Consider the following 25,654-nt stretch of genomic DNA (forward strand, 5'->3'; position numbering starts at 1 on the left):
CAAGGGTAGGAAGGCTCTGCAGAGGGATCTGGACAGACTGGGTCGATGGGCTGAGGCCAACTGTATGAGGTTCAACAAGGCCAAGTGCCGGGTTCTGCACTTGGGTCACAACAACCCCATGCAACGCTACAGGCCTGGGGAAGAGTGGCTGGAAAGCTGCCCGGCAGAAAAGGACCTTGGGGTGTTGGTCGACAGCTGGCTGAACATGAGCCAGCAGTGTGTCCAGGTGGCCAAGAAGGCCAACGGCATCCTGGCTTGTATCAGAAATAGCGTGGCCAGCAGGAGCAAGGAGGTGATCGTGCCCCTGTACTTGGCACTGGTGAGACCACACCTGGAGTACTGTGTTCAGTTTTGGGCCGCTCACTACCAGGACATTGAGGTCTTGGTGCATGTCCAGAGAAGGGCAGTGAAGCTGGTGAGGGGTCTAGAGGACAAGTCTTACAAGGAGCAGCTGAGGGATCTGGGGCTGTTTAGTCTGGAGAAGAGGAGGCTGAGGGGGGACCTTACCGCTCTCTACAACTACCTTAAAGGAGGTTGTAGTGAGGCAGGTGTTGGTCTCTTCTCCCAGGTAACTAGTGATAGGACGAGAGGAAATGGCCTCAAGTTGCGTCAGGGGAGATTTAGATTGGATATGAGGAAAAATTTCTTTACTGAAAGAGTGGTGAGACATTGGAACAGGCTGTCCAGGGAGGTGGTGGAGTCCCCATCCCTGGAGGTGTTCAAAAAGCGTGTAGATGTGGCACTTCGGGATATGGTTTAGCAGGCATGGTGGTGTTGGGTTGACGGTTGGACTTGATGATCTTAGAGGTCTTTTCCAACCAATGATTCTGTGAGTCTATGGAGACTTCGGTTGGAGTGATCAGCACTGGATCTGGAGCTCCTGATTTTAGAAGCTCATATATATAAGGGCCTCGGATACGAAACATCTGCATTTCGTATTACTAAAACAAAATTTCTAGTCATCGTTTTGAACAAAAGCTAGCAACTGTGAGGCAAGTCTAATAGGCGATATACCCAGAGTATTAAAACAAGATGTCTGAAGATATGAACTGTCCAGTTTAGTTCAATACGTGTTTTTAAGCCATGAACAAATTCATCTGAGCCATCTTGCCAACATCCTCCTCATCTGCCATCAAAGTTGCAATGCCAGGAGCACACTTTGGTGAGTTCACCCCTGGTGATAAACTGTTGCTCGTACTGGGATATGGCGGTTTGCTGACACGTTTGGGTGGGAACAGGACTATCCCGAACATGCAGCTGTACGTTCAGGCTGAGCCAAGCCAACAGCACACTGGTAGCCTTCAGAGGAGATTGCAATTCCCAGTCCTCCTCCCCCTTTCTCTCTACCTCCACTCCAAATGCACAAACTACCTCTTTTATTTGTGCTGGCAGCAATACGCACCTGATAACAGGTTGAACTACATCAGCTACTAATCCATCTGGAAAGCATTGTTTGGTTTTGTTTATTCAGTTTGTGTGTCTGCCTTGAAAGACCCTGACTTCTCATAAACTGCTTAATACTAACCATCAGAAAATGCTGTTCTTGTGAACTGTTACAGCAACAGACGACAGTTTCTAAATGGTGAGAGTGAAAAAAAAGGCTCCTGTTCTACTTTAAATCACGATTTATTGTTAGGTAAGTGAACATCAAGAGATTTACTACTCGAGCTGGCTTGGAGAATGAGGACTGGAGCCACAATAAAGAAAACGAAAGGAGTGTACGGGCAGGAGGAGGGAGGCTGACAGAGAAAACAGGGAAGGTACTTTTAGTAGCTACTTTTAGTAGCACTACTAATTTAAGCCATATTTATCATCATCCCTAGTGAGAAGAAAGATAAGGTACGAAAGACAAACTGGGGGAAAAAGCTAGAACGTTTTTTGGATTACTTTCCTTCAACTCTGTAGGGCTGTCTGTCAGTGCCATTTCTGCAAAAAGTTAAGCCTTTTGATTCATGACAGAGTGACAAGGGGGCAGTTTCAGACCTTGAAAACCTTTGGTCAATGCACAGGCTGGAAAACTTCATCACCTAGAGCCAACTTGTTTAATAGCATGGGAGGCTGTAGCGTAAGATTCGTAGGACCGATTTCTTATTTTGTCTCACACGCAATATAGTCTGCTGCAAAAGTTGCCTATGATAAAAGCTGGCTGAAGGCAGAAAAACATTTGTAGCTCAGCTGGCTTCTTCTCATATGACTGTTATTGTCCCGCAGCTGCTGCTGAAGACACTGCTTAAATTAATACTATGTACATGCGTCAAGCAAGAATACCAGCTGGATCCTGAAAATAATTACTCATTCCAATGCTTGTATCCAAAGGAAAAGAAGGCCTGAAAAGAAGGGAAGATCACATAAAAAAAATCTTGTTTGATAAACTGACAGAACCTACGAGAATTAAACTGAAACTGTCCGAGTCAGAGCCTTTCTTACACCGCTCTCTGTGGTCTCCTGTTGGATTAGGTTGCTGAACTCCCAGAGGTTTATCTAGGAAAGGAGGAACTTATGACGTTGAAGAAGTTAATCTTTTGTTAATTATTGCATTTTCTTTCTTTCTTTGAACACCACTGCCAACCTAGAAAGTCACTCGTATTTTTCATAGCGACAGTATTGGTTTTATAAGCAAGAGCTACACTCCATAAGGTTTCTGAAATGATCCACTTGGAGCTATTCTTAGCTTTGTTTGTTATACCACTGATAACACGTAATCATAATTGTAAAACAAACAGTTTTAATATCGAACACTTAACAAAAACATAAATCACTCTAGATATGTTTTATCTGGAAAAGCCGAACTTTGTATTTTGATACTGTGAATTTGAAAAAAATAATATCATTTTGCAACTCTCCTTAGCTGTCATCTCCTGAAATGGTCCTGGCCTGCCAGTAACTGGGGTCGATCAGGCACATAAGGCAGCATATGACTCTTGGATGAGACTCAAGAAAAGCCTTTAACTCTCAATAAACGCCTGAGATATAAAAGTGTAAATGCAATCAGGACACATTCTGACCTCAAGTAACTTTAGGAATTAAACAGTTCACTGCCCTCAACTCACAAATACCTTTGATCTCAGTATTCAGGCAGAATGTACATGAATATTCTCACAACCTTGTGAGTTCCATCGATGTCTTTTTAACCTTAAAATCAGTTAAGTAGTTGCATAGCGAGTCATACAGATAATCTCCCCGACTCTCATGCGATTACATAGGTAACCAAATTATGCTTGTCTTTGCAAATCAGGTTCTTGATTTGCATCAGTCACGGACCACAAGCAGGAAACGAGGACAGTATTTTACCGGCTCCGCATTGGTGGGCAAATACGGCTTGTGACAACTTTCAAGACCCATATTGTCCACAGATTGCAACTCTTCGCCCCTTGCTAGTTGCTTCCGTCAGCCTCACACATCCTAAAATAAGAACTGTTTCATTGCTCTTGATTTAGCGTTTTATTTTTTTTCTCAAAAAAACGGCCCCGCAAGCAAGCAGCCGGCCTGCTCGGCCGGAGTTCCGCGGCTCTCTCCTCGGGGCGATCCGTGCAGCGAGGTTGGACCGGGAAGCGCAGCGCGTCTCGGCGCGCCGAGGGAGGCGGCAGCCAGCAGGGAGCGGCGGGAGGGGGCGGAGGCCGCGGCCCTCCCAGCACGGCCCGGGCCTGCAGGGGAGCTCCCGGCGGGGCCGCAGCAGGCCCGGCCCGGCCCGCCATGCCCCTCGCCGCGGCCAACGCGGGGGAGCAGCGCCCTGGGAACTTTGCGCGTCAGCTTCTGTAGCCGAGGGGAGCGGCCACAAGCCTGAGCGGGGCAGGAGGAAGGGGCCGGGGGCTCACAAAGCCCGACCTCCTCCCTCCCAGCCGGCCCGGGGAAGGGAAGGGGTCCGGCCGCCCCGGCCGGGCGCTGCGGGGCAGACGAGCCGCCGAGCGGTGGGGCAGCCGGGGCGACCAGGGAGGCGGAGGGACGGAGCGAGCGGGGGTGCCCCGGGCCCTGCTGCCCCTGCCGGCCTGTGCGCGCGCGTCGCGGCCGTGCCCGCGGCGGCCATCGCCGGCTCGCCGCCCCCCTGCGCCCCTCCGAGGACGGCGGGGTGGGGGCAGAGGAGGCGGAGGAAGCGGCGGCGGCGCCAGGAACAGGGAGGCGGCTGCACCGCGAGGGAGGGAGCTGGAGCCGAAGCCGGGCCGGGCCCCGCAAGAGCAACAGCAGCGCCAGCTCCTCCTCCTCCTCCTCGGTGAGTCCCGCTCCGCCGCCCCGGGAGGCTGCTCGCCGCGGAGCCTGGATGCCGGCGCAGGCCGGGCCGCGCTGCCGAAGGGCCCGGGGAGGGGCCCGGGCCGGGAGCGGGAAATCGCGGCCTCCTCTGGGTGAGCGTCCCCGGGGCAACGGGCGCGCCGCTGCCCGTCTCACCCCTCCGTCCCCCCGGCGGCTGCGGAGGGAGAGCCGGGGGACGGGGGCAGCGCGGTTCGCGGCTTGCCCGCCGCCCTCCTCCCAGCCGCGGCCCCGGCCTCCTCTCCCTTTGTTTGCTCGGCTCCCCGAGCCTGCGGCGGCGCCAGGCCCCGCGGAGGTACCGGGGCCGCGGCGCGGCCTGCGAGGCGGGCGGGGAGCCGCGCTTGGCCCGGGCCGCCGGGGCACTGCCCAGCCCCCGCCGTGACAGGAGCGGGCCGGGGCCGGCCTCTCGCCCGCGCCGGCCCCCCCCCCGTCCTCCCCTGGGCCGCTGCCCAAACGCACCCCGCTCCTACCGGTGCCATTATCGGGGCGGCTGAATTCGGCTGATTTCCCCCCACCCCGCCCTAGAAACCCGCCTTCGGTGGCGGTTTGGACTGCCGCTGCGGGGGCTTGCGCGGCGGAGGAGCCCCGGGTGCCGCGTTGTTGGGAGGAGAGGGTGCGGCGGGGGCTCCCGGAGGACCGAGCGAGAGAAGGGCTGCTTTCTGTGGCAGGCGGCACTTAAAAACTTAACAGGAAAAACAACACTAAAACCCCGAACTTTACTGGCTTTCATTGTTCTTGAAGGGGCTTCTTACCTGCTCTTTCCCTAATGGTGCCACTTCTCTCAGAAAACAACTGTTCCGGACCCATGCCTCCCCATTTGCTCAGGAAAAAAGCCTTTCTAAAACACTGAGGTTTGAAGAGGTGCAGAGGGTGATACTTCTGTGATGTGAGGTGCTTTGGCTGTGTCTTTCTGTCTCCTTTATTTTTTGTCTTCCTATGTTTCCAAAATCATCTTAGTTTGGAACACAGGTTTTTGGGTGTTTTTTAGAGTAGGTTACCCTGTTGGTCGCAGAATGCACTTGAGCCAGGGAAAGCTTCTCTTCCAGTTACTAAATTCTTGTACCCTTTCACCATTAGGTCGCAACCACTCTTTCCTACCTGCCAGGAATGTTTGCGCAATGTCCAGCCTCTTGGTACACCTGTAGTTAAAAAATGCCTGCTGAGGGCCTCCTGTCTTCGAGAGCTTCTGTCTGCACAAGTGCTTGAGGAATAAAGCGTCTGCATTTCTGCTCTAGGTGGAAAAAATAGGGCTGTTTTTTTGGTATAAATAAACACATCCTTAAATTGTAGAAAATATGTGAGCTTCAGTATAGTTAGGAAATAAATCACTCAGCTTGGCTGGAAGATTTTAAACCACTGGAGAAGGTGTAGGTATTTTTTGAGTCTTCTGCCGTAAGACAGTAATTGTAGCTCGCAGTTTGCTGTGCAACTTATGAAAGGCAGATTTCAGTTTTTTAAAAATGCCTATTTTCATGATGTGTTAAGTAGAGCTTGTATCGAGTCTTTGCTTCTTCCTATTATATATTTCTTGGTTTTGTGGCATTGTACTGTGTTTGGAACCAAGCTTTTACACCTGTTGTATGCTTAATTAAGCACGTGTTCCCTATATCCTGAGTTTTGAGATCTAAGTAGATTTTTATTTTTATTTTTTTAATAAGTGAAAATTCAAAAAAGTTGGTCACAGTGTAGTGTTACACAGAGATGCCTGCATTTGCGAACTCCCTGGGAAGCTGCAGGGCTGTGGAGTAGTAAGGAAGAAGCGCTGTGGTGCTTCCAGAGTTTTTGTGAGCATCTCTTCATCACACAGCGTATGTGCAGCATCAAAGTGTTTGCATGAATTCAGGAGACATGGTGGATAATTCTAAACTTCCTGAGAACCTGGCATACTGAAATCTAAAAATGATGTATGTTAAGTTATACTATGCTGTTAATTTCTTTGATCCTAGATTGTGAAGTAGATCAGTCAGACACCTTGGGTTACTCTTAGAGAGGGATGATTCGAAGAAACGGTAACTGGTCTGCGTTGTTCTGCAAGTAGATTACACATCCTAAGTCTCCTTAGTGCAGTGAAGTGGTGGAGTGAGAGAGTGAAATCTTAATTAAGAGTTCTTCTTAGGAAGCAAGTTAATTCTTTCTGCTGTTTCTTCTGAAGTCTTCTATAGTCATACAGTAAAATTGAACATAAACATTTGAAAGACTTCATCTAGTCCCATTGCCTTGAGTTCACTGTGTATTTGCTACGCTATTTCTGTGGCAAAACAGAGGCCACAGTCCAGGGTAATCTCTTATGCAAGTGCCTTGCTTGCTGTTGCTTTACTACCCTCCTGGGCCTACACAGCACTGTTTGGGTAGTACAAGGTGTTGCAGGGAGGTAGAAAGGAGACTGTTCTTTGCTGGTGTGTCTTAGTGTTTTGTTGACAGTGCTTTAATGTGTGTGAGCAACGACTCGGAGAGGGTAGCTCAAGTGTTTGTGATGCTCCAAGGAGAAAATAATATACAAGTAGTATAAAAGTAAATGTAATCTAATTTAGAAATGCAAATGCTAAAATGTGTTGAGTATAATTTAGATAGGATTGGGGCTGAAAAGTAGAGTGGAGATTTCTTATGCAACTTAACTGTATATTTTGTAGTGTAAAGTATTAGACTGAAAAGAGATACAGAACTTTGAGTTTCCTCTTTTTTTATTTTTTTTAAAGAGAAATAACAATATCTGATCATGTTCCTTACCCTTATGTTTGTGCCAAAGTCTTAATTTTATTCCATTTTAGCATATGCTTATTTTTCTGAAAATACATATTAGTCTTCAAAAGACAATAGACGTACTTGATGTAAAGCTCACAAGTTCTTACAGCCTCTGTCCCAATGCCTTCTAATAAATTTGTAGTAGTAGTAGACAAGGAAGTATCCTTTAAAAAAAAAAAGTTCTGAAAATTCAGATGGCAAGTTACAGCAGTATGCTTTTTTTTAGAAAACAAGAAGGTTGTGCTTGTGCTTGTAATGGAGTATTTCTTGTCTGTCTTTAAAAAGCAGCTTTGTACCACTCAAATATGCTTCTGATACAGCAGAGGATAAAAGATTCATGACACACAGTAGATTCCTTCTTTTATTGTTATTTTTGCTTTTTCCTTTATAGAGAATTGATTTCTGAATTAGAACTCTCTCCTATGTAAGTTGGATAAATTTCTCTGTTAAAAATCATTACCTTAGTTCTGAAACAAACATTTAAAAACTGGTAGCTTGGGTTTTTTGTTGTAGTGTGTTTTTTTTTTTCCCACTGTTGCTGAATGATCTTAAGCTATTGAAACAAAAACATGTCACTTACTTCAGCCTCTCCTGGTGGTTAAAACCAAAACGAAAGAAAACCTGGCCTTTAGTTATTGCCCTGGATGAAAATGGAAAGCTGACTGTGTGTAAAATGTTGTCTAATACATCAAATATAACAAGGTTACACGAACTTTACTGGAGTCTATACAGACTGAACTTAAAAAGGCAACATGATGCAGAATCTGACTTAGTCTGCTTATTGTGAAAATTAAAACTTTCGGATCAAAGTGTTAGAAATTCAGCTTTCTGATTTCTTAAGCTCACTTAAATAAAAGTTGCTCCAAATTTTCTTCTGCTAGTTTTCATGGCTTCTGACTCCTGCTTTTGTCATGTACAGGCATGCAGACAGTAAGCATGTGCAACTCCAGATAATTTCAGCAAGTTTTCAGGCATATGGCTTTGCAAATCTGGCTGCTATTCATTAGAGTTTCTCACGTGGATTTAAGGACCTGTCTTTTTTTAATTAATTAAACTATTATCTGTCATGAAATTTTCTTCTGTAAAATAGTAAGATAAAATACTCTGGAAATTATTGACCCTTTTCTTTGTCCTTAACCATTCACATAACACTTTGGACTCTGAGGAGCTCAGTTGGGCTTCATTTATAACAAGGGTGTAAGCCACATGTTACCTAAAAAATGGTTCCTTGGCTGCTACATCACCAAAAAACCTATGCAAGTTGAATATAAGTCTTTATTTGTTTAGCATGGATAGAGACACATTGGCTGACTTGTTCTGCCTGTAACTTTAAAACTCCATTGAAGGAATATGAAGAAAAAATCTCCTTGCTTGCAGGTAACCCCAACCTAAGCATGCTGTATATAGGCGTTTCTGTCCAGGTGCTGCTCTCCAAACGTTGCTTCCTACTGTGTATGTATAGGGCACATAGAGCAGGAGAGGCTACCTGTCTTCTGTGAAACATTCTTTTCTTTTGTAATCTGCCAAGTGCAGTAGGATGGCAGTTCTGAAAAACCTCAGGTTTGTAAAGTATGTGGGTTTTTTGTTACAAACACCAAATAATTTTGCTGTAAACTACTATAAGACAGTTTGGATGAGAGCCATTTTCTCTGGCCGTGAAGGTATAAATAGTAGATGTTAGTGTGTTTTTCGGAGTTTAAGTGATCTCTAGTTAAAAAATTTAAACAATGAAAATGAACCTATGCGTATTGTTAGGTAAATCATATGTATATGTGCTGTCTTTCTTTGCTTCCCAGTGCAGTGTATAAGCAGCAACTGTGTTCGTATTATTTAACTTGCATGGTGTACGATACTGGTTTGCAAGAGGACTTGTGTAAGGTTTTGATGGTCTTGAGTTAGTATGGTGAATACAGCTAGCAGATAAATTGATTAATTTTTGGCTTTGAGATTGCAGACTTAATACCTTTGGTATTATTCCTTAAGGATATTCCATATTACTTAACACATAGAGTGCTACTTTTGATGGCAAAATTGTTGGAAATGAGGTTCCAGTCAGGCTTGGTTTTACAGCGTGTGATCTGTTTTTCTTGAGTAGTTTTATTCTTAATTAATCTTGATGTTCTGTGGTAAATGTGCTAAAACAGCAGTTTGTAGGAGTCTTGAGTAGGTGATTGTTTTTCCTTCTATAAAGCAGTCTGCATTCCTCAAATAGGTTGAGAACAAATTAGTAGGCTACTCCAAACATTTCCGAAGCGTGTTAGTTTGATCCAAAGATGTCTCTAATACAGTGGTCAAGCTTGCTTTCTTTTTTTGTTCCTCCTGATTTAGAGATTCCTGTCTCCTGTGACTTTGCCTCAGTAAATGTTACAAGACTGGGCAGCTGCAAGTGAGGATGTTGACTCTGTTTTTGGCATCAATGATAGGTTTTAATACCCTTCGAATCCATTTTGGTTGGTAATCGGGTGTCAGATTAGGAGGTTTGATAACTGAAATACAGAAATGAAGACGAGTGGCATGAGGGCAAAGGTCTGATTATAGAAAGTGTGCCTTCTAGGATGGCTTTTGTGGAAGCTGCACTCCAAAAACAGGGTAGGCAGCTTTTCAGGACAACCGTCTTCATTCAGGAGCTGGTGGGAACTGGGCGAGTGAGGAGTTCTTGCACAGATTCACTGAACAGAAGCTGCTTGTGCAGGCATACTGGTTTGGGTGAAACCTGCATTGGGGAAGTTTTCCAGGCTGGAATTTTGGTCAGCCCGAGGAGGCTGCCTCCAGAATAGATGATTTGTGCATTTAGAGGTACAAGTCACTAGGTTATGTGTAAGATCTAAAGTCTGTGTCTAAGGTAGGTACCTGGTGGGTTTTTTTTATCATCCGCTCCCTGTTCTCTCTTCAGTGGAAAACAGAGTTAAAACCAATGTTGATCCAGTGCTCTCTGAAACATTGACTTTTCTCCTTTTCTTGGCTTTTGAAAGGAAGAGAGCTGTTGGCTAGTAGTAAATAATGTTGAGAAGTAATAAATCATTAGCCATATGCCTTTGGCATGATTTTGTGCATAAAAATCTAGTTACTTGGGAAAATAATTACATGTAAATGTAAATATTCCACAGTTCCTTACTGAAGAGATGAGAGAGTCTATACTGCCCAGGGCACTAGTCTTATTTGCAGCAGTCTAATCCAGTGATGGTCAAAAGAAGGAAGTCGTTGGTGAAGGAACGTTGTTACATCAGTACTGACTCAGATGTCCTGTGTATTACAAAATAAAGTGCTGTTTTGGAATCTGCAGTATTTAAAAGGTTGTTTGATGTGGAAAACTGGAACAGAAATTCTGTGTATCAGCATTGAAAAGTATGTGTCCTCAGTTTTTGAAATTGGATTAATACATTTTTTCATTTTTTAATAGCATCTGTAAGTTTAAATGTATGTCAGAGAGAACAGGAGAAAAAACAGTCTGTGTGCGTGTACATGTCTACTTTTTTTTTCATGCTTGAACTTTCAAGCTTAGCTAGCTTTTGCAGCAGGGCTTCTGTACTCCTGGCTCTGCACAAATTTGACCTTGCTCTGAAGATAGCTGTCATAAGGACTTCGAGTTTGCGTAAATCTCATATGACATATTACTTCATATATGAAAACTTTATCTTTGATCCTGCGTGTGAGAATTTATATACCGATGTGAAGTTACTCAGTGTAAGGCCTCAATTCTTCATATGCGAGCTCAAAGTAATGTACAATGAGCAGTCCCATTGATTTAAATATTTGCTCACAGTTAATTAATATTTTCTATGTTGGGGCTGAGTATTAGCAAAATCAGATTGTTTAGTGCTGTATGGAAAATTATTTTCTGCTTCATGGAACATTATTTAAAAAAACCCTACGCCCCCACCAAATAAAAAAAAAATAAGCCTGAAAGCCTTCCATTGTGCATCAGGACAAAACAGTGTCTGTCTAAAAACTTACAATATTCTCCATCAGATGTGCTGGTTGGGGTAGTGAGATGTTTCTGTCTGCAGGTGATTAGAGTGTAGGTGTAGGAGGAAAAAAAAGAAGTTCCTGATCTTAATCATGAATAATTAAGAGTGTCTCTGTTTTTGACCCAAAATTAGAAAATTTGTATGTAGAGTAAGCTTTGTCAGAACTAGTTTAGTTCTGTAAAAAGGTTTTATTCTGACAAATCAGGACTTCATAAAAAAAAATGGCCAAGCAGCTTTTCCCATACAGTCAAAATTCTGTTCCCATTATGGTCAGCGTGCTAGTTGTGCAGTGTTAATGTATGTGCCTTCTCAAAAGCACCCTCTGGACTTAAAAAGACTGTCAATTTAGAAAACCTATTTAATGTTTCACCTACTGTTTAAGGGAAACAAAATGGTAAACTAATTCTGTGAGATTAGGTGGAGATAATACTCTCTGCACAGGTGTGTTTACCTTGTGTATTTGATAGTACTTTGAGCACAGCCATGTCTCCTGTTTCCTATATATGGATAGGCTCTAAACCATGAAGAAGATGATTCGTTTACTCTTTGTTCTTATCGGGCCTCCTGCCAGTGAAAATGGGAAAGGAAATATTTTAAAGAAGATGTGTTTTACATTCTCACTTTCCCAAATACAGAGCTTGAGTTGCTCTCTGCAGTGGGTCCTTGGAATGTGGAGGAGCAGCCAGGCCGAACACATGGGGGGCCAGCGGGCACACACCGAGTGCAGCTTCTGCTCGACTGGTCCAGGTTCTGCTGCCAGAGTGCATTCCAGGGGTGGCTGCTTAATTACAAGAGGTAGTGTGTGAGGAAGAAGCTTTGCTTCTGGGCCCCCACCTGACTGAAGGTCCCCCAGTCCTTATCAGAAAGAAGGAAGTCATCTCTTTTTTTTTTTTTTTTCATTTCTTTCTTTTTTCTCGTTTGTTGTGTTGTGCTGGCTTGTCTGTGAAATAAACCCTGCTTTCTGTTTCATTGGTTGGATCTGTTTTACTGACCATGAAAGGTTGATTTTCAGTAGCCCATACTGTTTGACTCTGCACGTATAAAATGGGTTGGATGTGAGGTGAACAGTGATCCTAACCTAATCTTCCCATATGTGTTTCGATACAGGTACCAACTTTCTTTAAGTGAGGAATATTCACTTAAAAGAATCACGACAGTTTAGAGGATTGTTTGCAAATGTCTAGTTCTTCAGGATTAATCCACTCAGAAAGCTTTAAAACTGTCTCAGCTTTGTTTAGCAGTTGACAGGCTAGTTTATGAATCATGTAGAGTGCAAGGGAGGAAATAAAATGCTGGAGATACTGGAAATAGAATATATGGAAATAAGGATTGCAATAAAAATAATTCAGAGTCATAATACTGAAAAAGAGAACAGAATTATGAACCGTCTTCAATCTTGTTTTTGCGTGCTGTGTTCTCAAGAAACCTGATAGTACGTGATTCTTCTGTAACCATCTGATATGAAACACATTTGCTGATTCTGAAGCTTCTGAAACTGATTTCAAAATCAGTAGTGAATCTTCAAATATTGTATTACAGTTTTACTTGGGTATCGGTTTATCAAGGTGAACATGTGAATAGCTCTGTTAAAATAATCCGTCTTCCAGTGCTTAGAGTTTTGGAAGAGTGAGACGTCTACCCACATGTGCTTCCCCACCTCCCAACCCCTCCAAATTTGATTGTATTTAGAGGAGCTTAAAATATTGATAGGAGTACTTCCAAATGAAGATGCAGGCAATTGAGAGCTTGTGTATTTATAAAATATTATCAAAACTGGTTGTTCTGTGATAAGCATTTATTTAAGTACAAGTAATGGTGGAATAGACTTTTCAAACAAAAGGAATACTTGGATTTATTTTCAGATTAATTGTTCAAAGGCAGTTAAAATTGTCTTGTACCCCTCAGAAGTGATTTTTTTCTTTTCTCACTTCAGAATATGCCAAATAAATCCAGCCTAATTCCATTGTTTTTTTCAGAAAATTGGGTTAAAATGTGTTTTTTTAACTTTGTGCATTAAGTTGCTTCCGAGATGTACTGATTTTGACTGCTGCTGTTTGAAAGACTCTCAGTGTTTATTACTTTGTTTCTTTAAAAATGCAATGGTTTTATATAGTAGGAACGGGAAATGGTATGCTTTCTTCATCAGTATGAGGTACTAGGTCACTTGAAGTTTTAGTTTTTATGTCAGTAGAAAAGCCCCTGGATTTTGGTTTAAAAAAGACAGAAACTGTTATTCAAACCTCTTTTTAGAATACTTACTGCTAATGCTACGATTTGCATATGTCCAAGAAGGTTGTGTAAGGTACTTAAGCATTGTGGAACATATTTGTTTTTCTGGGTGATGTGCTTATTTGAGGCTGAAACTATAGATGCTTAAAGGCATGATAAAGATAGAATCGTAGAATGCTTTGGGTTGGAAGGGTCCTTTAGAGGTCATCTAGCCCAACCCCCCTGCAGTGAGCAGGGACATCTTCAACTAGACCGGGTTACTCAGAGCCCCATCCAACCTGGCCTTGAATGTCTCCAGGAATGGGGCCTCCACTATCTCTCTGGGAAACCTGTTCCAGTGTTTCACTACCCTCATGGTAAAAGAATTTCTTCCTTATATCCAGTCTAAATCTACCCTCCCTTAGTTTCAAACCATTACTTCTTGTCCTGTCACAACAGGCCTTACTGAAAAGATCTTCCCCATCTTCTTCAGGTCTTCTCCAGGCTAAACAACCCCAACTCTCTTAGCCTGTCCTTGCAGAAGAGGTGCTCCAGCCCGCGGATAATTTTTGTGGCCCTCCTCTGGACCCGCTCCAACAGGTCCATGTCCTTCTTGTGCTGAGGGCTCCAGAGCTGGACGCAGGACTCCAGGTGGGGTCTCAGCAGAGCAGAGCAGAGGGGCAGAATCACCTCCCTCGACCTGCTGACCACGCTTCTCTTGATGCAGTCCAGGATATGGTTGGCCTTCTGGACTGCAAGCACATACTGTTGGCTCATGCCCAGCTTTTCATCCACCAGTACCCCCAAGTCCTTCTCAGCAGGGCTGCTCTCAATCCTTTCATCTGCTCTCAATCCTTTCATCCCCCAGCCTATACTGATAGTGGGGCTTGCCCTGACCCAGGTGCAGGACCTTGCACTTGGCCGTGTTGAACCTCATGAGGTTCACACAGGTCCATTTCTCGAACTTGTCCAGGTCCCTCTGGATAGCACCCTGTCCTTGTGGTGTGTGAACTGCACCACTCATCTTGGTGTCATCTGCTAACTTGTTGAGGGTGTTCTTCGTCTCACTGTCTGTGTCATTGATGAAAATATTAAGCAGCACTGGTCCCAGTACAGACCCCTGACGGACACCATTTGTCACTGATCTCCATCTGGACATCGAGCCGTTGACCACTACCCTTTGGCTGTGACCATGCAACCAATTCCTTATGCACTGAGCAGTCCACCCATCAAATCCATGTTTCTCCAATTTAGAGAGAAGGATGTTGTGAGGGATTGTGTTGAGGGCTTTACAGAAGTCCAGGCAGATTACATCCATTGCTCTGCGCTGGTGATGTAGTCACTCCATCATAGAAAGCCACTGGGTTGGTCAGGCAGGACTTTGGTTTGGTTTGGAAGGTTGACCTTCCCGGGCACAGAGGTGGGGACTGACAGGTTGGTAGTTACCAGGGTCCTTCTTTCTACCCTTTTCAAAAATGGGCACAATGTTTCCCTTTTTGTGGTCACCAGGGACTTCACCTGACTGCCATGATTTTTCAAATATCATGGAGAGTTGCTCGGCAGCTGCATCAGCCAATTCCCTTAGGACTCTGGGATGCAGCTCGTCAGGTCTCGTGGACTTACGTATGTTCATGCTCCTCAGGTGGTCACGAACGTGGCCTTCGCTTACAGTGTGAGGGGCTTTACCCCCCTGTTCCCCATCTTGCAGTCCATCAACCTGGGAGGGGTGAGGAGAGAGGTTGCCAGGGAAGACTGAGGCAAAAACATTTTTGAGATGGAGTTAGAAATCTATTTGGTAACTATTATGTATGCCTAAAGCCTTCTTACTAACAGTGAGAGAGACATGTATTCACTTGTAAAGAAGATGTTAATAACTTTTTTCTGATAACATTATTACGCAAAATTTTTGCCTTGGATCAAGTTTTCCTTTCTATTAAGTACTATCAGAGCCTAGGCTGAACCAGTATTAATTTCAGTTGAACTGCATATTGTTAAATAGTGTAGGTGTTCCTGAACAGAAATGAGATACAAATACAACTATGTAAGAGTGGGTTCTGTACACTTCATACTTTCAATGCTGTTTTGCCTTTAAAATGGATTCCCAAGTGTGTGTGAGTGTATTGTTGTCACTGTTACTCGTCGGGGACCGCGTAATAGGTGAACGTTAGGCCTAGCGTCCACATGCTGGACAAAATTTATCTGCAATGCAATATGAAATTAAATATAAAAGTATATAGCTAAAAATTCCCTTGTCATCTGCATGTACAGGTTTAACAGACTGCAGGCAGTACAGGCTGCATTTCCCAGTGATGTAAAATACAGGATGTAACAGCTAGAGCCCTTGTTCAGAATGTGAGAAAGCCAAGTTAATTCTTCACTTCTGCCCTTTCTGTATGAGCACTGCCCTGAACACCAGCCTACTGGCTGCTCTAGTGTGAGAAGTTTTCTGTTCATTCTTTTAAAGCTGTTCTACAACAGAGCTGAAAAAGAAAGGGCTAGAGATGGTATGTTTTCTCATCCCAGTGGAGTAAGAACTGTCTTGGAGAGGCAAGACCTAGGACTGACTTTCTGGCCCAGTTGATCCTGCACTTGAAACTGCTTCTGTGTGGGAGGATACGTTAATCAGAAATGAGTGAGAATTTCCCTTCCACAGTGGCTGCAACCATTATCCATGTTGCTAGAATTTGTAGTTTGATATCCCTCGGTAGGAGCTCAGTGTCCAGAAAAAGAAGTGGTTGCCACACTATTTTATTCATTGTGATTCTGTGAGGTGATGGTGGAAAGTTTTAGAAAATGCCTAAGGAGGTAGATGAAGTTGTAGCCGTGACCTTAGCATTGATACAGTGCAGCTAACACTGAGTATTCTGGGTTTTTGTGCAAAAATAAGGCTAAGGGCTACTGAGGAGTTTTTAATTAAAAAAAAAAAAATCCCTCTGAAATTTTGGTACTTGCTAGATTAAAGAGCTCTGTATTTGTGAAGGGGAGAAGGTTTTGATGAACAACATTTTGAGTATACGGTCCTCATGTCTGTGGAGTCTTAAGGAACCTGACTCTCCTAGCATGCTCTGAGTGCTTGCAACTCTTGTTGATTTTTGGAGGAGTTGCTTATGCTTAGGTACCGAAAAAAATCTGAACTTGGACAAAAGTCAGATGTTTTATCTCTATTTTAGGTAAGACTGATTGTAGTTCTGACCTTTGCAGTTTGTCAAAGTGTACTTTGCTTTGAATTGTACTTTTGGAAAGCAGGCCATCAGCCTCAGATCTGTTGTGTTGCAAGCAGAATGGGGTAGGGGTGGTGAAAATACTCCATGTCTTGCTGGAGACACCAGTTTAGCAGACTTGAGAGTTAGTGTCATACAAAGATTATACTCCGGGCAGAAGTACGGCTGGCCTATTTGTTAGTCTGAATTTACTTTCTTTGCAGGTTGCACTTTCATTAGTGTTTTAGAACTAACCTGGAAGGGTGTTGGTGTTTTTTTTGGAGGATGGGGGAATTGGTTTGGTTTTGTTTTGTTTTTTCGTATTACCCTCCTCTATATCTTTAGTATCTTGCTCTTTGGGTTTTGGTGACGTGTCGTGTGTCGTCGTCCTGTCCCCCCCATCGCCCCCCGCATCTTTTTAACTCCTTTAGATATATACCACTGATGGATCTTCTGCTCATGATTCAGCTACCTGATACTTCTTTGTACTGTAAGATGGGTGATTAATTCTCTTACCGCTTTGATAAACTAAGCAGTTGGGCTGAAAAGACTTTGTAAAATATCTGCTGAATTGTGAAGTTTTAGAGAAAGTCAGGAAGTTGAATCATGACTAAACAGGGGATAGTGATAGAAGGTATCCTGAGAGCTTGAGAATGTCCCCACAGGATGATGAAACCCAAGGTCTTGTGTTTGGCCTATTCCTCCACTGTCAGCAAACCTCTGAAATGGACCACAGGCTTTAAGTGATCTCCTTTAGTGGGTAACAGTTTGCTGTTGCAATCAGTTACTGGAGTCACACTCGTTTGGTTCTGTTACCATCTTTAGCTTACGTGGAGAGATGGAGGAGATTTTAGATGTAAGTAGATATTTACTCAAAACCCCAACAGATCACCCCCTGTCCTCCGCTTCCCATTATCAAAATTCAGGTTTCAGAATCAAATGACCTTAATTTGGCCTGATGGTGCATATTATTCAGCTTAAGAATCCATCTAAAAAACTGGAAATTGAGCTCTCGGTGTTCTGGCTCATGAGGTGTTGAATAGAGCATTGAATGCCTGTGCATTAACATTTAAGTGTCAGATACAGAGACAGAAAAAAAATTCCTTAATGAAGCCAATAATTTTGTCTGTGAGCTCTGGAATTTGGAGTTTAATTAGTTTACTATAAGTCTGTCATAGGACCATACATTTTAAGGGGTGGTGGAGAGTAGAACTAATGTAAACATTTTTGTCCCATATGTGAGGCAAGAAAGAGGAGAGAATTGCTTAGGCAGCTCTTCTGGCTTTTCTCAAGTTTTGAGTTCTTGAACTTTGAACCTTAATGAAGTTATCTACTGTGTTTCCTATATAAATAGTTCAGATAAGGGAAAGAAAATGTTTTTTTTCAGTATGCTGTTGTTCAAGAGGGAAAACACAAAGCATTTTACTCGCCAACAGAAATTGTCTATGATTATTTCAGTGGTAATATATTAAATTTTCAAGAAAGTAAAATTGCTAGTGGAACTTACCACTTTGGGAGTAAGGACTCAGATTTTGAATTAATGTGATACACAGAAAATGTTTTTAATTCTTAATTTTTTCTGCTAGTGATTTCGTACCACAGTAATATAAAAAGTATCAACTAAGCCTTTCTCTTTTTAACTGCTGATCAGAAATCAAAACCAAATCACTGTAAGAAACCACTTTTGCTTCTAATGAACATAGGTGGTATCTTGGTGTTTTGAGGTAAATATTTTTTGTGTTGCAATGAAAGAGTTTTGTGAAACTTGTGTCTCTGAGGAATGGGGTTGGTTCATGCCACTTTACTCCTTGGTTTTGGAGATACTTCTGAGTTCCAGAGAAAGCTTTTCCTGTATTTAGAAATGTCCATGCGCTGGATTTTTTTATATATGAGAATATATGAGTTTTTGCTATGGCTGCTCTGTCAGTTGAGATGCTACCCATCTGCTTATTTGATAGAACTTCATTGGGCAGCCCTCAAGGGGCTGCAAGGCACACAGACAGAAAGAGCTTTGCTCCGTTGAGTTTTGTTTTTGTAGGAAGTAATGCTAAAACAAACTCTAATCTTTGAATGTGAGTTTAAGTCTGAACTTCTGGGAGGTGACTAGGGAACTCGGTTTCGTGAGTAGTAGCCTGTACTTTATGTGAGATACTCTTTCACAGTGTTTTATCTAGTTGTTATTGTTTAAAGGATTAGAAAGTCCCTGTTGTACTTGATTAAGTAATTATCTAAATGTAGCCAATGCCTTTTCACTGCATGTACTTCATATTTCACTGAAAGTCTATTTTTCTTTCGGTATTTTATATTGAATGGGTGCATGTACTTTAATATTATATGTATATTATGTTTGTGTTAATGGTGTGCATTTGTAGTAAAACGGTTATTTGGAAAAATGTCACTATCTTTAGTAAAAAAAGAATTAACAAAGTCTATGTGAATTTCACAAAAATAAGATTTCTTTCACTTTGCACACCTGGGGAGTAAGGATAATGCCAGTTATCAGTGTCTGTATTCTGTTAGAATTTTCCACTGTTAGACATTAGAGCTACCAAATGATTTAATGTGCATAAAAAAGCAAAGACGTGGAAATAGGAGTCTCTGTGTGTTTGAAACTTATTAAATCTTTGCATTGTGTGGCAACCGAATGCCTTGATATGAGGCAAGTATTATGCAGTGTTGACGTCAAACCCTTTTGTATAGTCTGAAGGAGAATGGTGGGATCTTTGTGGCATCCGTCTAATAAACACATTGTATTTCTCCTTCTGATAATTTAGTGGAGAAAGTCCCAAACTAGAGAGAGGCCAGTCCCTCCCTTTCTGTGATTCTGAGGAATGCCCTTACTAACTGCTGCTTCCTCCTTGTCGTGCTTGGAGATTTCTCTCCATGTACGAGCGTTGTACAGATGCTGTGGGAAAGATGTTTCTGCTTTTATTTCTGTCTAATCAGGGCACTGTGCTCTCTTTCCCCTCAGACCATAAATGGGTCCACTGAATCCTTCCATTTATGTAGAGGGTTAAATGTATTATGAAGGATTGCTGCATCTTAGCTTAAATTGAGAGGATAGAGTGTTACCTTCTAATGAAAGAAAGCTTTGATTGTTATTGAAAATGGCATGGTAGAGGTAATGGGGGTGATAGCCACAAAGAACTTGGAGGTCTTATGAATTCAAAGGGTAATTCGGCCCCTGTCAGAAACTAACCTAGTTGACGTTAATTTTGAGTTACAGGTGCAGCCATCATCAGTAGTGAGATCCAAGGCAGAACTGTAGGTGAAAGACCGGTGTAAGACTGCAGTGTATTGCCATTCATGCAGACCTTCTAGAGAAGCTGAAAAACAGGTAAATGTGTCTTTCTTCAAGCACAGGTCCTCCAGTTGTAGAACATGAATGTGTTTGATGTAGTGGAAAAGTGGAATCCTTTTTTTTTTTTTCCTCTATAGTCAATTTTCAAACCAGTCTCTATTTTAAAAACTTCTTTCAGCTGCTTTTGTTTCAGTTTGTATATGTGTTAGACAAATCTGCATGGAATAAATTACTATTTTAGAGCTTAGTAATATTTCTTTTGTTATTAGTGGAATAGATTAGGTAACTCAGTTTGGATTATTGCTTGAGTAAGAGCATGTGCTTAATAAGTTTTGGGGGTATTTTTACAAAGGTGGTGTTGTTTTATTCTCTGGACATTTTTGAAGTAATTGTACCACCTTAAAGTAATTTCTGCAGATTTTTTTTTCCCCTGTTTTTGCATACCTTTGATGCCAGGTGAATGTTATTTGTAGGAACAAAGTCCAATTACATATGTTTCTGCTTGTCTGTCACTTTGGTTTTTCTATGAATGTGGCTTTATAGCTCTCCTGATGTGTTGCGTAGGTTTTTAATTTCTGGTCCTCAAGAAGAGAGTATCTCATGTTGCACCTTAAGGAAAGCATCATTATCAGTCATACTTCTTGCTTGGTGCTACAGTGTGTAGATGCTACTTCATCTCTTTCCATTTTCACATCAGATGAATTGGACAGGCAGAAACTAATATCACGATGATAACAAATGAACAGCTCGTAATTTAGGGAGAATGGCAACATTAAAAAAAAGTGTTTATACCAGCAAGTAGTATAGTGAAGTATGGGGTGATCCTGTGTAAACCTTTATAATTTTCAGCGGAAATACGGTACGAGGCTTCTGTTTCTCTTACTTCTCGTGTATTTTCCTCCTCCCCCTCACAGTGTCTTCCTTTCTTTTCTAGCATTATTTTCCTGGATGCAGACAAGCACACACATGAGTTAACTGAGTGGTGTTTGTATATTCCCTGTTTGGTACATGCCCCGTGTGCTGCGAGATTGATTGGTGGTGGAGGTTTGGCCTGAGAAGCTGAAAGTCTGCTCTGATATCACTGTAGGAAGGGTTGTTCATGGTGCCTGTTTTATGTCTCCTCATAAAAAATATCTGTTGTCAGCTGGCTTTGTTCGCGTTTTGGAAGTTGCGCACAGTGACAGTGTTTCTCTGCTTACTGCCTGAAGCAGCCCAGCATAAACTTTGAAAGTGAAACCAACAAGTCAATATGAAGTGGTAATATTCATCTGTTGAATGTCTGCTAAGTCTTTTCTTTCCTTTTTTGGGAAGGGCTGGAAAACTGTTTCTTACAATTATGTTATTTAGTCATCAATATTAAAAGAATGGTCAGATTATGGCTGACCACAAAATCACTTTGAGAGAATGGTCTGGTTTATTATTTCTGTCTTTCTGGTGTATGTTTTAAACAAATGGACAGCATTTCTAAAATTACGTTTTGAAATGCATCGGAATTCAGAAATGAGCTGCATTTAGAATTGGGTTTTGGTGCCTGCATTTCAGACACTGGTGGTGTTCTCACATAAACAGGCACAGAATCTGTTGCTTGACAAAGGCAGTTTATTGTTGTAAGTTATATACTGGTTTCTATAGGTAACTTTACATATAGCAAAATTGTTTTAAAAATTATTCCTTTTTACAGAACATGATGTTGATCCTTATTGCTAAATGGGAAGTTTGTTTATAAAGCATTGCAGTCTTGCAACTTTTCAAAGACTTCTAACATAACTGTATTAAGGTTTAAGAGGATTGCATAAATATCTTAGATAAGTGTAAAGTCCTCCTTGTTATCATGTTGGGGGTACCACCATAGCTTAAAACTGAGGAGAAACATTTTTCTGTATCTGCCTTCTGTCAGGATGAAGTAGGAGGACGGACCCTTATTCAGAAAGGAATTCTCATACATCATCTCCCAGGAAATCTAACCTTTGCTTATGAAGCTAAACTTAATTTTTGCTGACAGACAGCCTGCTGCAAGGTGGGCTGCTGCAGTCTTGTAAAATAGCAAGAAATGAAAACTGAGCCTGACTGAGCATTATTCTTGTTCTTCATCTACTTCTGCACAGCTGTGTGAAAAAGAGAAACAAAGGTTTGTTTACAGTTGATAGATGTGATGTCCTGCAATGAAACACATGCACATGGACTTCATACATTGTGTTTCTTAGTGACTTCTCTCATTTGATTCAGCAAAAATGTTTTGGTTTTTTTTCTTTTTTAGTGACTTGGCTTGTATTGATCTGCTGGGTTATTTTTGTTTGCTTGGTTTCCCCTCACTGTTAGTTCATCAGGGTCTTAGAGCCAAGCTGTGGGTTTCTTCTTCCCTGTAGTTTTTCAACATGCTTGAAAAATTTTGTTAGCAGTTATCAAATGTCTGCTTAAAAGAACGTGATGAAAGGTGGTACTTGTGCTGGTCTTTAAGTAAATGTATAAAAAGTACAGGCTGCTTTGTTCCCTGTTTGGGTGTTGATTCCCAGTTGGTGAGAGATGCAGCAGGAGTGGCTGAAGTGGTTACTTTCTGGCTGTCATCCACCCAGCTCCCCCAGAGCTTCCTACTCCAGCAGCAGCACTGGTCTCATGGTGCTGTGTGTGTTCTTGAGCTGATCCCAGCTGATCCCAGCTGGTGCTGATTTCAGTTTCATATGCCAGGTTAGTGTGTCTGTGGTAGCTTGGGAGCAGACAAGCATCCCAGTCAGCCATCCTGGTGTAAGGGAGATGTAGCCTTGGGTGCAGAGTGTTAGTGTTAGTAACTGGTTTTGGCTGTTGTAGTGATGAGATTATTGTAGTTACAAGACTGTATATACACAAATGAACTGTAATAGAGATGCCACTTAACACTCTTCAGTTACTCCCCAGAGGAAAACTACCAATCAGATCGAAATATTCTGTCCTGCAACCAAATATGGGAAAGAAGAACAGGACTTACTGCAAGCAGCCATGGATTAAACAGTGTTTTAAAGAAAAAAAAACGTAAGGGAAATCCAGATGTTAAGGGACATCCTTTTCCAACAGCAGGCCAGAGGCAAGCAGTCAGGGTACTCGGACTTTTTCAGTGGGGCTGTTCGTGCTTTTGCATACAGTTAATTCCACTAATGGTGATGAAGAAAAATCCCTTTGTCAAGTTTTCATTATTACTTTATCCCATTTTTCGACTCATTGCCAAAGGCTTACATTGCTTATTCTCTGCTAAAGGTGGCTAATAGTGATTAAGGTTACTCTGTATGTTGTTAGAACATTAGTGCATATGGACTGTTTTCCCTTAAAGCTTTGTAAAAAGGAAGAAAAAAAAAAAGAGAAATGACATACTATTAGGGTATTTTTTGTTGGCTTTAAGTTATAATCTGTGTAATACCAGTTAAATTATGTTGGCCTCTGGACAAGCTGAGAGTACTTTCCAGTACTTTCCTCAGCTGTTAAGATCTTAGAGGGTGGAAGTTTAAACTCATGGTGAATAAAATCTAGTCGGTGTTTAGGTGTTTGATTAGTTAGCTTAAAAATAGGTGGCTTTAAGTACTCTTGAATTGTTTCAAATATGAAGTACTGTCAGACAAGCTTCTCATCTATTTTTTACCTTGTTGCAGTTTTGTATGAAGGTGTGAGTCTGAGCTTCTCCAAAACTGGCTAGAAAAGGAGGTCTGCAGGAGGGGATGGGCTTTTATAAAATCTGCAATCTTATATTAAAATAGTGTTCATCCATTAGCAAGCAAGCTACTACTAAAACCATCTGCCTTTTTTTCTTGTCTTCAAGCTATGAGTATGCAATGGAATTTGGATTACTCCATTTAAAGACTCTTCATACTAAAGAGAATAGAATGTAGGAATTTACTTGACGCTCAGGGAAGGGAAAAAGCTCACCATCTTGTAGGCTAATGACATGTATAGTGAGAAAGTTGAAAGCTGCCATGTGGTGTATATGCTCTATGAGAAACTGATGGTGTTGGAAATAGATATTTAATCTCTCTTTACTTAATGAGCATTTTATGTGTAGTTTCTGTACTCATATCGATTGAAACTACAAGTACATGGCAGGAAAGATCTTGAGTCAGTATTTTCTCTTACTGGTTTGAAGAATTAACTTCCAGTGATACAGATTTCATTACTGAAGTAATGGGAACAGGTGTGGAGAACAACTTCTTAGTAATTTGCATAAATAGATTTAGGAACTCTGGAATAAATTTATACACTTAGGAATTTCCAAAATATAACACTTGAAATCTGTGTTACCTTAAGATGCAGTTATTTAAACACCCTTCCAAGAAATGCAGGAATGTATTTCAGGGAGAGTTTGGGGGCAGCAGGGGAACACAGCTCATACTTCTGCAGATAATTAGACTAGGCTTCATTATCTGACTGTAATGGAAACCTGGTGCTTGTCATGCACCAGGAATGCAGAAACTTTTTTATCTTTTGAAGTATTTTTAGTTATAAATAATATATTTTAATATAAATAATTATATTAGAAATACAATAAATCGAAGTTGTAAATGATGCAAGGCTTACTATGATTCAGTATGAGGAGAAAGATCATGTATTTCTAATGGACAGCCAGACTTTTCAGGAATAATGCAGCTGTGGGTTCAAAAAAATCAAGTTCAGTGCTCAACTGTTTCACTTTATGGAAATAAATGAGCAGATTAGCATATATTTTAGGAAAGTTTAAGTTATCTGAAGCAACATTGGTTAATAGTTCCGACCATTTTTGTGATGGTATTTATATTAAACTTTTTAAAGACAATTCTTTGTTCATCCATGAGTTGTATTTTGCTGTATGTTTCCAGTATAATGTTTTCTGTCCTGACTCTCAAAAGTTAATGCTGTTTTATTTGTATAGTAGTGTATTCTGGCAGCACTGCTTATAGTATTTTTCTCAGGAAATAAGTGCACCTAGGCTAAAAGTGAAAAAGATAAGAAATGAATAAAGGCCATAGAAGTATAAATAATCAAACTTTTTGTTGGTGTACTTTTGTGAACACTGTATTGAGATAGCTATGTGATTATAGTCCATTAAAACATTTTATAGCATCAAACTGAAACTACTCTGAAATGTTGAATATTCAAACTAGATTCACACAAACTCTTTTTTAAACTTTCATAATTTTTCATGAATCAATGCTGGCCACCATAAGAACGATTAGTTTATGGTCACGTGACCTGCTTTTCAGATTTCTGAGAAGCAGCCTGTAAAGTTCTAGCTTTAATTCTCTTCGCTAATAATTTCACACGTGTATATGATCAATACATGTTCCTCTTCAACATGAGGCGTGCAAACTTAGTCTTGATTATTTTTTTTTAAGCACAAAGAGGACCGTTTTTGCTGAGTAGTAGTCTGATAGTTTTTGTCCAGAGGCCTGTGTTTTGTCAACTTGCATAATTTTACAGATTCCAAGATGCAGAATTTGTGATGAAAATTCATAAGCCAGAATTTCATTCTGCCTCGTTATTCTGTGTGGTAACATCTCACTCTCTTGCTGGGTCTGGTTAATCTCCCACTTTCAATCTGTGTGTACCAGGTATTTCTGCCTACATAGCCACCAGGATTTGGGAGTATGTTGGCATAGTTCAGAGTCTGTTTGTAGTGGCAAATAACTGACAGAACAATTTCTAGAGGTATCTATCTCTAGTTGGGCTGTTTAAACTCACTGTACAGCAGATGGCACTGGAAGAGCACATCGGTGGGACACTTCAGTGATGCTATGATTTGTACAAAATACTAGCGAAGCTGTTGCAGCATGGAGGGTTGTAAAGAAGTTGCGTAGCTCCTTTTAGTGGATTCCAGGAAGGGATGCATGCTGAGCTGTTTTGCTTCAGCTCTTCTAGATGTAGACAGTGGAAAATTCTACACTTGCAAGTGTGTGAGTGTATCATATATTGAGGGCTGTTTATACAGCGTGTTTAAATACGTGAATGTACAATGCAGTACTACTGATATTCTTTAAGGATGTGCAAAGAAAGAAGAT

At 41.6% G+C, this 25,654-nt stretch overlaps 1 protein-coding gene across 4 annotated transcripts in view; it reads left to right on the forward strand.

Annotated features, from left to right (window-relative positions):
- Nucleotides 1–3,608: 3,608 nt before the first annotated feature.
- The window catches only part of SOCS6 (suppressor of cytokine signaling 6), a 28,039-nt gene continuing 5,993 nt past the window's right edge, over nucleotides 3,609–25,654 (forward strand). The window contains exons 1-2 of one of the 4 annotated variants that reach the window (XM_075416550.1): nucleotides 3,609–4,207; nucleotides 19,587–19,697. The gene's annotated coding sequence lies outside the window, so the exon portion shown is untranslated. Of the gene's footprint in view, nucleotides 4,208–4,248; nucleotides 4,338–19,586; nucleotides 19,698–25,654 lie in introns of those variants that run through there. The other 3 variants (XM_075416552.1, XM_075416549.1, XM_075416553.1) reach the window with 3 other exon arrangements.

The sequence above is a fragment of the Opisthocomus hoazin genome, chromosome 3 (genome assembly GCF_030867145.1).
Source record: "Opisthocomus hoazin isolate bOpiHoa1 chromosome 3, bOpiHoa1.hap1, whole genome shotgun sequence".
Taxonomy (NCBI): Eukaryota; Metazoa; Chordata; class Aves; order Opisthocomiformes; family Opisthocomidae; genus Opisthocomus; species Opisthocomus hoazin.